At 37.4% G+C, this 16,275-nt stretch overlaps 1 protein-coding gene across 5 annotated transcripts in view; it reads right to left on the minus strand.

The window, feature by feature from the left end:
* The window catches only part of Aftph (aftiphilin), a 63,416-nt gene extending 47,887 nt beyond the window's left edge, over positions 1-15,529 (minus strand). For 3 of the 5 annotated variants that reach the window (XR_007104614.1, XM_047522173.1, XM_047522171.1), the window contains exon 1: positions 15,308-15,528. The gene's annotated coding sequence lies outside the window, so the exon portion shown is untranslated. Of the gene's footprint in view, positions 1-5,047; positions 5,160-15,307 lie in introns of all 5 variants that reach the window. The other 2 variants (XM_047522172.1, XM_047522175.1) reach the window with 2 other exon arrangements.
* Positions 15,530-16,275: the final 746 nt, after the last annotated feature.

Genomic DNA, 16,275 nt, shown 5'->3' on the forward strand with positions numbered 1-16,275 from the left:
GGGTTTTGGGTCCAAGAATTCTGTAGAAGATCTGATACAAAGGGTCAGAAAAACAACAATCAGCAACAGACTTGAGTCCTAAACTAGATTAATAACTAGGGTGGCAGAGCACACAATGGGTGAAGGTGATTCAGTATTAATCTTCCATCAGAAGAGAAGATGCACATAAGAACTTCTGGCTTCAAAAATGAAATGATAGTGGAAAAGAGGAGATGGTGAGGGGCTGGGGTTGTGGCTCAGTAGTAGAATGCTGGCTTAGCATGCGTGAGAGGCACTGGGTTTGATTCTCAGCACCACATAAAAAATAAATAAATAAAATAAAGATATCGTGTCCATCTATAACTAAAAATTAAAAAAAAAAAAAAGAAGAGATGGTTAGTCTGCTGGCTGACAGCTGTGGAGTCAAGAGGCAAGAGGGGCTTGGGAAGGTGGAGGAAAGAAAGAGTCAACTATTATTTGACACTATTTGGTGATTTAAAATAGTTTCTTAGGAATAAAGTAGGAGAACAAAGTGCCACGTATCAAGACTTGGTTTAAAGCCATATGTTCACATGATAACAAAAATATCATTTAGTGTGGTAAGGAAAGGGTGGACTTTTCAAAAATGAAACTAGATTAGCTGCTTATCCACACAGGGAAAAAGCTTTGATTCTACCTAATATAGAAATAAATACCTTTGATTCTATCTTATGTAAAAATAAACCCAGATAGATCATAGACCCAAACACTAAAAGGTAAAGAAATCAACCTTTCAGGAGACAAGATTATTTTCATCACCTGAGGGAAGGCAAAAAATGTTTTAAACAAGACATAGAAAAGCACTAACTGAAAAAAAGACTGATAAATTAGACTACATTAAAATTTAAAACTTCTTTTCATCAAAAGAACATCATTAAGAGAGTAAAAAGGCAAACCACTGTCTGGGATATTTGTAATAAATGTAATTGTTAAAGAACTCATATCCAGAATATGTAAAGAATTACTAAAAATCCAATAGAAAAATGCCCAAAATATCTGAACAGGTATTTCATAAGAGGATATTCAAATGGCTGATAAGCACATGAAAAGTCATCAGGGGAATGCACATTAAGATCACAAGAAACCACTATGCACCCACTAGAATGGCTAAAATTAAAACAAAGTTATTCTAACCATAGCCACTTTGGCAAGGTGCAACTGGAATTCTCATACTTTATCGATGATTGTGTAAACTGTTCTATGCATTTGGAAAACTTTTAGCAGATATTTCACAATATTTGATAATTCAGTAAAAACATTTTAACTCTAAGCCTATGCCTCAAATAATATACCCATTAAAAATATAAGTCAATACTTGTTTAATTGCATAAACCTTCAATAAAGTTAACTTTATTGCTAATTTTTATAAATAATCAATCCCTAGAACATAAGCAACTTATGTAAGTAAATTATATAATTTCATAGGCTTGAGTGGGCCTGATGACAAAACAAATCTGAAGCCCAAAATTGAATGACCAAGACCATAATCTCTAAGGCCATTAACAGTCTGTTAACAATGGTAGTTTGGAAGAGGAATGGGAATATGCAACTTAGATGTTCTTCAGTGTCTTGAAGTAAACTGGCTACAACTCTTACACAGTTACAGGAAAGACCATAAGAATAAAAAAAATTATAAGAAGGTTGGAATGGAAAGAATTCTTTGTATGTAGGAAATATATAGGGTATTCCTTGCACAATCCTCAAAGAGATAGATAGTCTCTGACCTTTTTCTACCCTCTTATTCACACACAGTATTATCTACTATAAAGGTCTTTGGGCTCTCATTTGGTGGTGGTGGTATGGGTATTTCTAAGAGGCCCTCTAGCAATCTCCTAGAATCAAACACTGAGAGTTCCTTCTACACAAGCAAAAAGCTTATAGCCCATACTGCTTACTCCAAACTTACTTTTATAGGGACTGAGGTAGCGATGGGGGCTAAAATTAGGAAAGATGGTGATTAAGAAATGGGAAAAGAAAGACAACTTTATTTGAAGTTATATGACTGATAGTACAAACTATCAGGTAATGGGTCACACACAAAAACAAGTCACTATCATTTTGCCAGAGGATGCCTAAGATTTACCATTAGTTACTTGTTAAATTATCTGTGTAAGTTTAAAAAAGAAGAAGAAAGAGAACCTGGGCATGGTGGCACATCCCTGTAATCCCAGTGACTCAGGAGGCTGAGGCAGGAAGATCCCAAGTGTGAGACCATCCTGGGAAACTTAGTAAGATCCTGTCTCAAAAAATTAAAAAAGGGTGGAGGGGTAGCTTGGTGGTGAGTGCCCCAGGGTTCAATCTCCAGTATCAATCAATACAACAAAGAAAATCTGTATTTTAGAAAAATTAATTAAAATGTCACATAAGCAATTAACATTGATTTGCATTACAAATGTTGCAATAGTTCAAATTCTTCAAAATCTTATCTGTAATATCCTTATGAGAATTTGCAGATAATGTCAAAATGTACTATCAATGAATCTGCCCACCCAATCTACATTTGTTTCACTTAAGAATCATCTTAAAAAAAAAAAAAAAAAAAGAAAGAAAGAAAAGAAAAAGCCCAGAAAAGTCCTTCCTCTGAGCCACATGAAGTTTGGGATTTAGTTCACTTTTTAGTTTTGAATATATATTTAGAAAACCATGATGTCACTGTCACAAAAGTTTTCATGGCTCTGAATTTAAAATGATTTTTGTTCTCTCTTTTTGGGTGCATTGTTCTTGACATATTAGCCCCACAGGGGCCAACAAACACAGAGAGAGCCCCTAAAAATAAATGCTCTTAAAGAATTGAGAAAGGTTTTTGTTGTTGCTTTGTTTTTAGGACTACCATCCTCTCTTCAATACAAGCTGCAAATTTTAAAGCTACTTAATCTAACTTCCACAATTTCAAAGCTGATTTTTGGGGGGGCAGGTGGTACTGAGGATTAAACTCTAAGGTACTCTATCACTGAGCTATATTCCCAGCCTTTTATATTATTTATTTCTAATTTTGAAGTAGGATCTCACTAAATTGCCCAGCTGGCCCTGAACTTGCAATCTTCTTGCCTCTGCCTCCAGAGTAGCTAGGATTACAGGCTGCCACCATGCCCTGCTCACTGTTGAATATTTTTAAAAGATCTCATAATTAACTTGCCAACTTAAAAGCAAAAAACTAAGATATTATAGACATCAACTTAAATCAGTATCTACTCATAATATATAGTAATATTTAAGGTGTTTGTTAAACAAATATCTTCAATGTGTTTTCACTCTCCTGCTTATTCACAATATCAAGTTATTTACTGAGTGCTTGCTAGGTTCTAATATTATGTGAAAAGCAAATATGAATTATCTCATTTAATCCTTGTACTACCAAATGAAGTAGAAATTATCAGTTTTTTTTTTTTTTTTTTTTTTTTTGTACCAAGGATTGAACTTAGGGGTGCTCAACCACTGAGCTACATCCCCAGCCCTTTTAATATTTTATTTAGAGACAGGGTCTCACTGAGTTGCTTAGGGCCTCACTAAATTGCCCAAGCTTGCTTTGGCTTTGAATTTGTGATCCTCCTGCCTTGTAAGAAGTAAAAAGTGATCTCTCGAAGGTAGCATAACTAGTAAGTGGCCAGTTAATTACAAGCTAATCAAATATTTTATAAGTGACAGAAAATACTGCAGAAATGACCAATACCAAGTATTAGAATTATAAGAATTCTCCCCAAAAGATTTTGGAATTGCTCAGAAAAAGGTTTTTCAAACTTCCACAGTAATTTGGAAGAAGAAAGATGATTTTTACAAGATGAAGAAAGTATAATCAACAAAAATACCAAGAAGCAAATCTCTTATTTAATGCACAGAGTATCAAATATGAACAAATAATAAAAAAATTGTTATTTTTAACCAGGAAAATATCTTTACACTTAAGTTGATCACCCAAAGAAAGACAGACTGCTTACATTAGAGATTGTTTTACCTTTAACTTGTCATATCAACTGACCATATTCGAGAGTTTACTAGCTATTTTCCCTGAAAGCTACTTCAACTTGAAGTTGATTAGATAAATTGACTACCTACTGATAAAAAGGACACCAAAACTAGTAGCAGTGAGGATATATATATTAGACTTCACAAAACAATTTTTTCCTTAGTATGCTCTGCTCCAATTGTATAGCAGCAGAATAAATTAACCATTCTAATTCTCCACACTCATATCCCTGAAACTACAATGCAAATAGAATCTAAAATGCAAGAACTACTTTGATTTTAGGCCTCTTCACTAAAATCTTACTTACATCCACAATCTTGAACAGATAATCCCTGGACCACCTGCTTTTCGTCTCACTTGCTGCTCAGGGGCTATATGAATTTCTCTATCACCACTGATGCTTTCTTTTTAGCTCCTAAACGTTCAAGACTCTTTTATTCTTAAAACAAAAGTCCTCCTTTCTGTGTACTTTCTAGTTCTCACTACAGACCTTCTTAAAAGGGACCTGTCTGTTCACTATCTCTACTTCCTAACCTCCCACTTAATCCTCAACATTGCACACTCTGGCTTTCATCCTAGCACTCCACTGACACTGCTCCCACAAGTTAACTTTACTTGAGCTCAAAAGGCAGTGTGTATGGGCAGAGGCCTCTGTTGTTTCAATTGTATCCTCAGAGCCTGGCTCACAGTAGGGACTGAATACATTATTATGGTTCTTCCTGGGCATTTATTCCACTGACTACTCTTGAATGAGCCCCTAGATTTCAATAACCCTACCTCTGGTCTTTTAGTGCTCCACCAAAATTAACTTAGGAAATATATAAGTTCAAACAAGATAACTAAGTGTGTTTTGAGGGGGAATGTCCTAAAAAGTGATGAGCATGAAAGTAAACAAATGCCTTTGTGCTGCAGTACCTTATGTGAAAGCTGTGAAAAAACATTGCTTAAGGACAAAAATTTGTTAGTGTGTTAACAGACCTGCTAACATGAATATTTGCTTTGGTATGGGAAAATTTCTTTGCATAAGTAGAGGTGTCAGCTTGTGTTATCAGAGTGTGAACCTACTTTAGAAGTCCAACTGATTTTCCCATGCCTTCTTCCTCTGCTCCCCAGCAACTTTCCTTAAGCACTTCATGAAAAATTTCCCACAGAAGATTCCGCAGTCAGCTGACATGCTCTGAAAGAAATTTCTTGCTGTACAGTTAAATTACCATTCTAAGCAAGACTGATGAGTTAAACTTCAAGAGCTCAGGGTATTCTGAGAAAGAAAAACAAACCAATTCCTAAATCTAAATCACAAACTGCTTTGTGGGACTTTCAAAACTGAAGACACCACTCTAGTCTGTAACTAGAAGATGCACACCTTGGCATGTCCTTGGCAGCTACCCTTTATCTGACAGTGCTACTCTTCATGCAATTATAAGTACCTACCCTAAGAGCAACTCATCTGTTAGAAAAAGAAGCAATTACTAAAAGGTTATAAAACTGCAACTGAATGCAGTTACAACTACCTGAGTTAACAGGCAATATCCTAGATACGATGACTCACAAACAAAGCCTTAAAATATGGCCGAGGGAACAGCAGTTTTATCTTACAAATTAAGTTTTTGCCAGGTACTGTTAGTTTTACCTTAATTTGTTCTCTGACCACACATCAATTAAGAAAAAAAGGTGACCTAAAGGCATGTGATGAGACAGAAGGAAAATAAACCACACTTAAAGAGTCATACATGATCCACAGACAAAAAAACCATAACAACATTCTTGGTTTGTTGTTGTTGTTGTTTTTGGTACCGGGGATTGTACTCAGGGGCACTTGACAAAGGAGCCACATCTCCAGCCCTATTTTGTATTTTATTTAGCGACAGGGTCTCCCTGAGTTGCTTAGTGCCTTGCTGTTGCAGAACCTGGCTTTGAATTCATGATCTTCATGCCTCAACCTCCTGAGCCCTGGGATTACAGGTATGCACCACACAGCCCACTCATAACAACATTCTTGAAGGGGATGATCATAAAAGAAAACTTTACCAAAACAATGCTCACGAATATCTATAGGTAATGTCATAAGTGGGTCAATCTATACTGATAACCCCATGAAAATTATGGAAGGAACTGAACCCTGGGCACTTAACCACTGAGCCACATTCCCAGCTTTTTTTATTTTTAGAAAGGGTCTCACTCAGGGTCTAGCTTAGTTGCTGAGGCCAGTCTCAAACTTGAAATTCCCTTGCCTCAGTCTCCTGAGTTGCTGGGATTATAGGCATGGTTGACCTCTTATTTTATTTAAAAAAATTTTTTTAGTTGTAAATGGACACAATACCTAGTAAATCATTATTTTATGTATTTATTTTTATGTGGTGCTGAGGATTGAACCCATGCCTCAAACATGCTATGCAAGCACTCTACCAGAGTTACAACTCCAGCCCCATGGCTGACCTTTTAATGGTGTTTTTGCTTGGTTTAAAGTTTTACTTTACTTTTTCTTGAAAGGTAAAAAGACTCTAAAGGCTAAAAGGAAAAAAATAGGTAACATTCATTATTTGCAACATACCAAATGTTTTGGTTAGAAATAATTTGAGAATTAGCTTGTCACAGAATTTTTTACACATTACCCTCCTTGTGATGCACAGAAGAAATATATCTTTCATTATGATCCAACATTAAGACATTAAAAAAAGGTTTCACCAAACAGTATTTACTATTTTTTTAAAATTCTATTTCATTTTTTCTAAAAAGCTGATCATGATATTGAAATTGTATCAATCTGTAAATTGATATTACAAAATAATAGTTCTTAATCCAAAGTTTATAAGAGTATCTCTTTCCTTCTGATCCAATTCTTCCAAATACAATTATTGCTATGATTGCTTCCAGCACACAAATAGAGGGTAATAGGGCTTCTTTCTATTTCTTTTTTGGTGGTACTGGGGTTTCTTTTAAAACAAAGAACTCCTCCTTGATCTGCAAAAAAAAAAAAATGCATACATAAATTACACTATTTTAAAGAACCAAGCAATTTGATGAAATGTAAGTGTTCTTTTCCTCTTTGCATAAAAGTAGTAAGTCATTATTTCTTTTCCTTCAGATTCACACTACCCTCAATCTAGAAAGCAAGACACTTAAAGGATGGAGCTTTTTAAAAAACAAGTTACACAAAATATGAACATTTTGGCAAATTCTAATGATTTTCATTGTTTAGGTTTGCTAACATTAAAATTTTTCGTGCCATATCTACAATGTAAAAGATACTCTAAAAGATATTGCCAGTGAGAGTATATATTGGCTTATACATCCTATAGCAATTTAGTAACACATCAAAATTTTTAATGTGCACTCTTATAACTAAGGAATTTAATCTGCACAGATGTGTCCTACCTATGCATCCATGCAAGTATGCAAAGTTAGTTCATGCAAGTATAAAAAAATGTTTATTTCAGTGTTGTTTAATTTTTTTAAAAAAGCAACTAAAACAATTTACCGATATGTAAGTGGGTAAAGAAAAAGTGCACCAATTAAAAAGAGATAAAGTTATACTACTAATGGGGAAAGGTCTAAAATGCATTTAAGAGAAAGCACCTTTTGGAAAAACATTTCTCTTTTGACCCTTTCTCCTACAATGGATCTGTTTCTTCTGTATACCTTGTAACTATCAAATATGCTATAGGCCATGGTTTCCCTGTATTCTTATCCTGGCAAAATCTCCAACTTTTGTTTTTATATGTTCATAATGCCCACACCTCTATCTGAAAGCTTCCTGATCTCCAGATCTGCCTACCCAAATGTCTTTTAAAAATATATTTACCTGGATGTCCCAGAGACATCTCACACTCTCCAACTGCAAACTGAAGTCAACCTCTACTCAAAAAACAACCAGAAACCATTTATTAAGCCTTCAGAACCCAGGAATGAAGTTTTCTATGAAGTCTGAGGAAGTGAGATCACTTATAATGGAGAAACAGGGACAGTGAGACTGAATAATCTGTTCAGTCCCACAAAGAGTTATGTATAGAAAGTGGGGCTCTAACATTAAAGCCAGTGTTCTTTATTATGTTATTAGGTTGCCTATCTCTGAATTAATCCTCCTTTTATTACACTGTCACATTTGTTTCCATGTTTTTCTCCCCTCTTAGGCTCTAAACTAATGGTTCTCAACCTTAGATTGCTTGCTTGCTATTTTTTATTAGAATGGATGAACTCTAACATCTGAATTTCTAAAAAGTTTCAAAGGTGGTACCAATGGTTAGTTAAGGTTAAGAATCACTGTGTTACGCTCCAAGGGATCATATAAATATTTCTAAAACGGAAATGCTAAAATCATTGATATAGGCATATCAATGAGACAGTACTTCACCTTTAAAAAAGTGTTCCTTCATAATGATTGGACTACAAAAAATTGTGCTGTACACATTTATGTTAGAATATAATTAAGAAATTTAACGTTATCAAGATTTCAAAAGCAAGGAGTTCCCAACATTAAATTTTCAATATATTTCTTAAAAATGAAACTTAGAAAATTTACTTAAAGGACTGAATTTAATTTAATTATTGCAACAATCCTTGAAATGTGATACTTCAAATATCTGTAGTTTGGGGGCATTTCATTTCAGAAATGTTTAATTACTACAAAGAATGGTGACTTAACCAAAAGTAAAAAGTAATGAATATTCAAATAATCATGGGCTTCAGTTAAGAGAACGATTTGAATTTGATACTTGAAAAACTTGATAATATGTTTTTTTCAAGGAACAAAGATACTATTAAAAATAGTAAAAAGTATGCTGGGCACTGGGTGCACACCTGTAATCCTGGTTACTTGGGAAACTAAGACGGAAGGAAAGCAAGTTTGAGGCCAACCTGGGCAACTTAGCAAGATTCTGTCTCGAAATTTAAAAAATAAAAGGAATGGGATGTAGCTCAGTGGTAGAGTATTCCTGGGTTTAACTGCAAAATAAATAAATTCATTAATAAAATAAAAAGTTATGAGTTAAAGTATCTCAAGTTCATTAATAAATCTGTTAGCAACACAGGGTCTTTACATTTATTGCTAAGTTTCTAATTAGGTATTTTATCTTTTTATCTGCTGCACTGTTTTAGCAAATACTGTTTACATAAATAAAAGATTTTAGAAGTTATAGTTATATAGTACACCATCACATCATAAACAAAGTTGGGTAGAGTGACCTTTTCCTTTCCAATTCTCATGTCTCTGCTTTTCCTTACTAATTGTAAGGAATTGGCAATACTAATACCAGGTTTCATATTAATAGCAATGAGAGACATCTACTGTTTTGTCTTGGTGGAGATATTGACTTCTGCGTTGCTACATATTTTATCAAATTAGAGAAGTATCCCATAATTCTCATTTTAAGTTGATTTGTTAAGAAAAAAGTCAGACCTGGTTTTAAAAATGCCTTTTCAGTATTTATAGAGGTAATTACATAATTTTTCCTTAGATCTATTAATGTAGCAAAAATACCAGTACCAATCTGTAACTGTCTTCAGTCTATCAGACAGTTAGGAAGACAAGTTAATTTTCTGCTGCAGGAAAAAGGTAAATATTTCAAAATTATCAAATAAACATTATATAAGATCTTATATCTTGTATAAGATTTTATAAGTAAAGTAGTATGTAGTACTTACTACTTATTTAATCTTATTCCTTACTTTCACTTTTACACAAATAGGCTTCAATACAAACTTAAAAATTCTCATACGTATTAAACACACTCAAATCGGTAGTATAGTCCACCCTCCATTTCCATAGTTTCCACGTCTACAAATTCAAACTGAAGATTGAAAAATATTTGGGAACAAAATGTATCTGTATGGAACATGTGTCAACTTTTCTTGTTATTACTTCCTAAACAATATAGTATAACAACTATTTGAACAGTATTTATACTTTAATATGTATTATAATAATCTAGGGATGATTCAGGACATTTGGGAGGACTGCATAGTTTATATGCAAATACTACACCATTTCATATGAAGGATGTAAATACCCATGGATTTTCATATGGGGGGGTACCCTGGAATTAATTCTCCATGGATACTGAAGGACAAGTATATAAATTTTTCCAGGCTTCATCCAGTATCTCTTCTTACACAACATATCCCAAACAACCTCAATTTCATCTACCTAAAGTTTATAATTACCATATTCTAGGACTTCCAGATTTATCTCTACAGTCCAGTCAAGCCATTTCTCTACCAGACCTCCCTCCACTTGAAATCCTTGAAGACCTCAATTTAACAAGAAAGAGCTCAGGGGTCTGGGGATGTAGCTCAGAGGTAGAAAACCACACAGGAGGCCCTGAGTGTGCAACTCCCCACCAAACCATCAAAAACAAAAAACAAAAGAGAGATAGAGAGAAACAGAGCTCAAACTCTCCTTCCTTATTATAACTTTGACCTCTTTCAGAATTCTCTGACTCAATGAATGCCCCCATCCACCAACACCCAATTACTGAGCCAGAAACTTAAAGAGGCATCTTTGACAAATCTCCTCACCCTCCACTATCTCTAACAAATAATTTTACCTCATAAATCCCCCAATTCTGGAATATTTGTAGCTCTTTTCAGCTCCCCTGACTCTACTCTGGTCTAAACTGCCATTATCATCTAGTCTCCCTAACTAGTATTCAATCATGCCCAAGTCAAGCAATCTTTATAAAAGTAAAATCCTTTTTTTTTGGGGGGGGGAGGGTGTACTAGGGATTGAACCCAGAGGCACTTTACCACTGAGCTACATCCCCAGTCCTTTTTATTTTTTATTTTGAGGTAGGGTCTCACTAAGTTGCTTAGGGCTTTGCTAAGCTGCTGAGGCTGGCCTCAAACTAGCAACCTGAGTCAACCTCCCGCTGGGATTATAGACCTGCACCACCATGCCAGGCTAAAAGTCAAATCTTGTTATGTGGATTCTCTGCTTCTGATAAAAGACTTTTAATTTCTTTCTTTCTTTCTTCTCTTTTTGGCAGTACTGGGGACTGAATCCAGGTGTGCTCTATCACTGAGTTATATCCCTATCCCTTTTCATTCTTTAGTTTGAGGCACGGTCTTGCTAAGTTGCCCATGCTGGCCTCAAGCTTGTGATCCTTCTGCCTCAGTCTCCCAAACTGCTGGAATTACAGGCATACACTGCTACACCCAGTTTGTTCTATCACTTTTTTATCACCCATACTACTATTACCTTGATTCAAGTCCCTGTAATCCTAAAGCTCTATCACTGTAACCAACTCCTAACTGATCTTTCTGTTTCTATTCTTGCATTTCTATGGTCTATTTTCTATATAGCAGTCAGAGATATTCTTTTGTTTTTGTGTGTCAGGGGGTGCTAGGCATGGAATCCAGGATCTCACTCATGCTAGACACATACTCTACCACTGAGTTGCACTTCCAGCCCCAGTAGATCCTTTTAAAGCATGAATTTTCTCATGCCTTTATTCAAAAACCCTGCAATGACTTCCCATCTCACACAGTAAAAAGACAAAGTCACTAAAATTTCTATAGTCTCCCACACTGAGCCCTCACTTTTCTTTATTCTAGCCACAATGGACTTCCCTGTCATAGGTCTTTGAATATTCTAGGCATACATCTATCTGCCTCTACCACTCTTCCCCTTATTCTCTTTACTTCCTTCATGTCTTAAGTCCTCTCTAGTATCGCCCTATATAAAAAAAGCCCTAACAATTCCTCACCTAATTCCCCCAATTAACTCTTTTTCTACATGATACTTAACATCCTCTGCCATTACTACTTTATTTGTCCCACACACAAATATGCATGTGTGTGTACTCTCATGCATGCACCCACACAAAGAAAATGAAACTCTAAGAAGGCAGATTATTATTCTTATTTTTTTCACTTCAGTATTCCTAGTACCTAGAACAGGGCCTGATATAATAGCAGGTGCTCAAAAAATATCTGTGGTAAGAATGAAAGAAAGAAGATACCATCGTGTTAGCAGATACTTGGTTGAAATGATTTATGGTATACTATAAATATTTACATAAATAAAACTTAGTATAAATCTGATTTACTATATAATCTTTCTCTGGGAATTATTCATTAATATAGTGCTGTAAATTAAGCTTTGAGCATACAGACAACCTTAATTTATTAGCAATTTATCTCTGAAAGTCTTACTTTTAAGTTAGTTATTTGGAATAGGGGTAGTAGTGACTTAGGATAGGATGGAGTCTTAAATCTGCTTTCTTCATCTTTTATCTCACCTCCAGTTTTCCTTCCCACTGAATAGTTTCTGAACTTTTCTCTTTCCCAGGGAATAGGTCTAATTCACATATCTATGAGACCCCACCCTAGGGTAAGGCCAGAAATAGAATCTTGGAGTGTGATACAAGGCTGTTAGAGTTGGCAGTACTTAGAGGAAAACCCCGGTAAGTGAAGTCAATACTCCTCAGAGAAGCCAACAATTCTTGATTCAAATGTTTGCTAAGTTAGAAATTCCTGTATTTTAAAAGGAAGTGAACACGAAATAAAACTAATTCCTTCCCTGTTCCCTTTTTAAAATATACAATGCTGACAGAATGCTATTTTATGTTTTAAATACCTAAACTTTTAATTTTATTATGAAGGATTTCAAGCATATAGTAAAGCTCAGTGGGAAAACAAATGATCAAGGGCCCACCATGCGGCTGTGTTAAATCTTAATCTCTTACCAAATCTGCTTCAGAATAAAGATAGTAAAGTTTGAAAATTGCTGGTCCTCTCCTAGAGCTTTTAACCCTCTCCAGTTCTCTAAAAGTAACTTTTATTACAACAAAGTTTATTACTTCCATGCATGTTTTTAGATCTTGTTACATACTCCGCAATTTAATATAAATATATGGTTCACATTCTGGCCCTGTCACTTACCAGTCGTCTGACATTAAGGCAAGTTCTTTACTATCTCTGTGCTTTAGTGTCCTCTTTGAAAAATGGGAATAGCACCATCTACTACCTTATATGATTGTTGTGAGGACTAAACAAATTAATATACTATACAGAAAGTATTTTTTTTTAAGTATCTTGCTGCTCTGGGTTATAGTACAGTGGCTAAGCACTTGCCTAGCATGCCCAGGCTTTGGGTTCACACCCTGGGACTATGAAGAAAAACAATAAAACAAACAAAAAACCAAAATGGGAAAGTATCTCGTTCATAGGAAGCAGTGTACCTCAGTGTTAGCATTTATCACCCAAAGCTGCCAAAGGATCTGTCATACTGCTTGACGATAGATTAACTACCAAAATAACACAGGTAAAATCCATACTGTCAGATAGTTTCAAAAGTGGATTAAAATAAAAAATACTAAGTTCAGTCTGGAAAGGTTCACTAGCCTACATAAGGAGGAACTGAAAGTGCTAAGAAGAGAGAACAAAATAACTTTTTAAAAAAATTATAAATGGTAGGTAACATTAAATCAGAATATAAATATTTGGCCTGAATTCATAATGATTTAAAAATGCCTAAATAGCCTCCTTTTATGAGATCTGGGTAGAGGGTTGGGAGAGAAGGGGCAACTCTCCTCAATAAGATGCTATTCAAAGGATTTTTTTTTTTTTTTTTTTTGTCTGTTGAGGGAGGTATTTTAGATTCCACAAGGTAAAACATTATTTGGCACTCAAATTTCACTACTTTTCTCGTTTAGCTCTTTACCAACCGTAAGCAAAACTAATTTGAATTTAAAATGATGTTTTATAATAGGATTGACCTAGATAATATGATTTTTCATAATGACAATTGGATTCTACAAAATTTATTAATGCATTATGGACACATTATCTTTGTTTTGACACAGGATTATTTTTAGTACAGTCTCTAGGTCAAAAGATCAGAATACATCAAAACTCGAGTGCCCTACATATTATCTGACTTCCAATGAATTTCTTTCAAAAACTTTTTAATGACTTAAAAATACATCTGAGCTTTGTCGACCAATTGACATACCTAATTTGATACATACACAGAGGAACAACTGGATCTAATGAGCATCTAGTAGGTGACATTTACTAGGATAGAAGTTTTTATGCACAATCCATCTTTTAATTCATGTGAAATATCTCTATGGATAAAACTTAGAAGGCTACTAAACAAATGTACTTCTGCAAAGTGCTAAAAATGACTACTACAAAACCAACACTTAATCTTGAACCACATAAAAAGCAGGTAAACTATGCTAATGATACCAACACAACAGGACAGAAACATTTGTTTCTCCCATAGTTTAGCATATATTTCTATGTCCACGAGGTTAACTGAAAGTAACAATTAAATGTAACGTCAAGGAAAAACTTCCCTCCCCCCAAAACCCTCGGAGTATGAGAAGGTAGTCTGGAAGAGAAGATTTATGCCTTCGGAAAAGTTTACGAGTACAGTTATACTTTACTTCTCCCAAAGTGAGAACTTTGAAACGGAACAATTGCTTCTGTCTCACGCTTCCCTTACCCCCAACTCCAGTAAATTTTTTACATGTATGAGTCAGTTCTTTCCTCAGCCCCAACAGAAAATTCAGTGGGAAATCAAGCTATATAATTTAAATAAACCACCACCACCATCAACAAAACAAACTATTCTCACTACTTTCCCAATGGAAGAAGAACCCCAGAACCTCACCGCCGCTCACCCTCTGTCCCCAACCCCAAGCAAGCCGCAACGCCTGCAAAGCCGGGCGCTTGAAGAATAATGGTCCAACTTTTCGAACGCAATCTGGAGAGAAGACGCAGGTTATTCCTTGAGGAGTGCAAGGAGAAAGCAGAAAAGGTCCTCTCAGAAAGGAAGGCATGAGTTTTAGGGCTTTCTCTCTGCCCGTTGGACGGTTCGAAATCGGAGTGCTTCAGAGACCCTTGAAAGCAGCACACTTGGGTCGCAGCCGGCCTCAGGCCTCGGTGAAGCAGGCAGTGTTTACACCTGTCACGAGGGAGGGGGAGGGAGAAAGAGGAAGCCCGAGCGAAGCCTCAAACTTCTCAACAGCTCTCGAGAGGGAGCGGCCGGCGAGGAGCTGCAGGCAGGTAGAAGCCAAGGGGCAGAGAGAGCCAGCGGCGGCCAGGGAGGGAACGGCTCACACTCCCTCGGCTCGTGCCCGGGATGGCAAGGAGGGTGCGGTGAGCTTCGGGCGCCGCCAGCGGCGTTCCCTCACCCGCCGCGGAAGAGAGCAGAGCCGGAGCCCGAAACCCGCAGGCCCGCAGAGCCGGCTCCATCCCCACAGCCCCGGCTCCGCGGCGGGCAGGTGCTTCGGGCCAAGGCGAGGGGCCGGCCGGTGGGCCGGACCAGGTCTCCTCATCCTTTCCTCGGTGCGGACGGGGAAGCCGAGCGGCAGCGCTTACCTGGCTCGTCCGGGGCGGCCGCGATGGGCATGGCTCAGGGGCCCGGGGAGGAACTGACTCCCCGGGGAAGGACCGGCTATTCGGAGCTGGTGAGAGCGGAAGGCAGGCTGCTCCCAGCCCTGTCAGTGCAGCAGCGCCATGGACGCCCACCCGGAGTTTCAGCGCTGCCGCGGGACCCCCATCCCACTACCCTCCGCCCTCTTCCGCCGCCGCCGCCGCCGCCTCCTCCTCCTCCTCCTCCGCGGAGACCCCCCGCCCACTCCACACACTCTCCCATCATGCAGCGGGGGAACCGCTGCCGCTGAAACGTCACTTCCGGACGCAGGTGGCTAGGTCGGGGCCGGGCGCTGGTGGGCGCTGGGGGTGGGGGAAGACACTCTGGGGGAATTAGTGTCACAGAAAGCTTACCCTTGCGCAGGCGCCGTTGCGCTGACCGCCGGCCGCCATTTTGGGTGCGGGCAATTTGCCCTTTTCCTTTACTTCCTTGCGAGTCCTCGAAATGTGGGGGATAGACATCCTCCGCCCCAGCGGCGCTCCAGGCGAGGGACGGGCGCTCCTCTCAGCCGGTTAACGTTAACGTTCAGCTCAGGACCGAGTTAAGTCTCTCGCTCTCCAAATAAAATTGCAAAGGTTTGGACATACAGAACCAGATCTTCTCCATCAGAAGGTTTCTACCTTCTAGACGACATTTATCTGCTTGCCCCTTTCGCCCCGAAAAGCAACTTTTTCATTCAGTCTAAATTGTTTCCTCTTTTTACGTAAGACAGCAGAAGAGGAAGCTGTTATTTAATAAATAACGAAGAAGTGATTGTTATAAACCGAATTTAAGATGAGAAACCAGTCGCTGAACTAACAAATCGTCTTCGACAAAATAATAATCCGGAATTTTGCTAACGGTTGGAAATGGTCGTTTTTCACATCAATATCAAATCAATATCTGCATTTAATCGCATTTCTTGTAATAGAGG

This window comes from Sciurus carolinensis, chromosome 13 (genome assembly GCF_902686445.1).
Source record: "Sciurus carolinensis chromosome 13, mSciCar1.2, whole genome shotgun sequence".
NCBI classification, from domain to species: domain Eukaryota; kingdom Metazoa; phylum Chordata; class Mammalia; order Rodentia; family Sciuridae; genus Sciurus; species Sciurus carolinensis.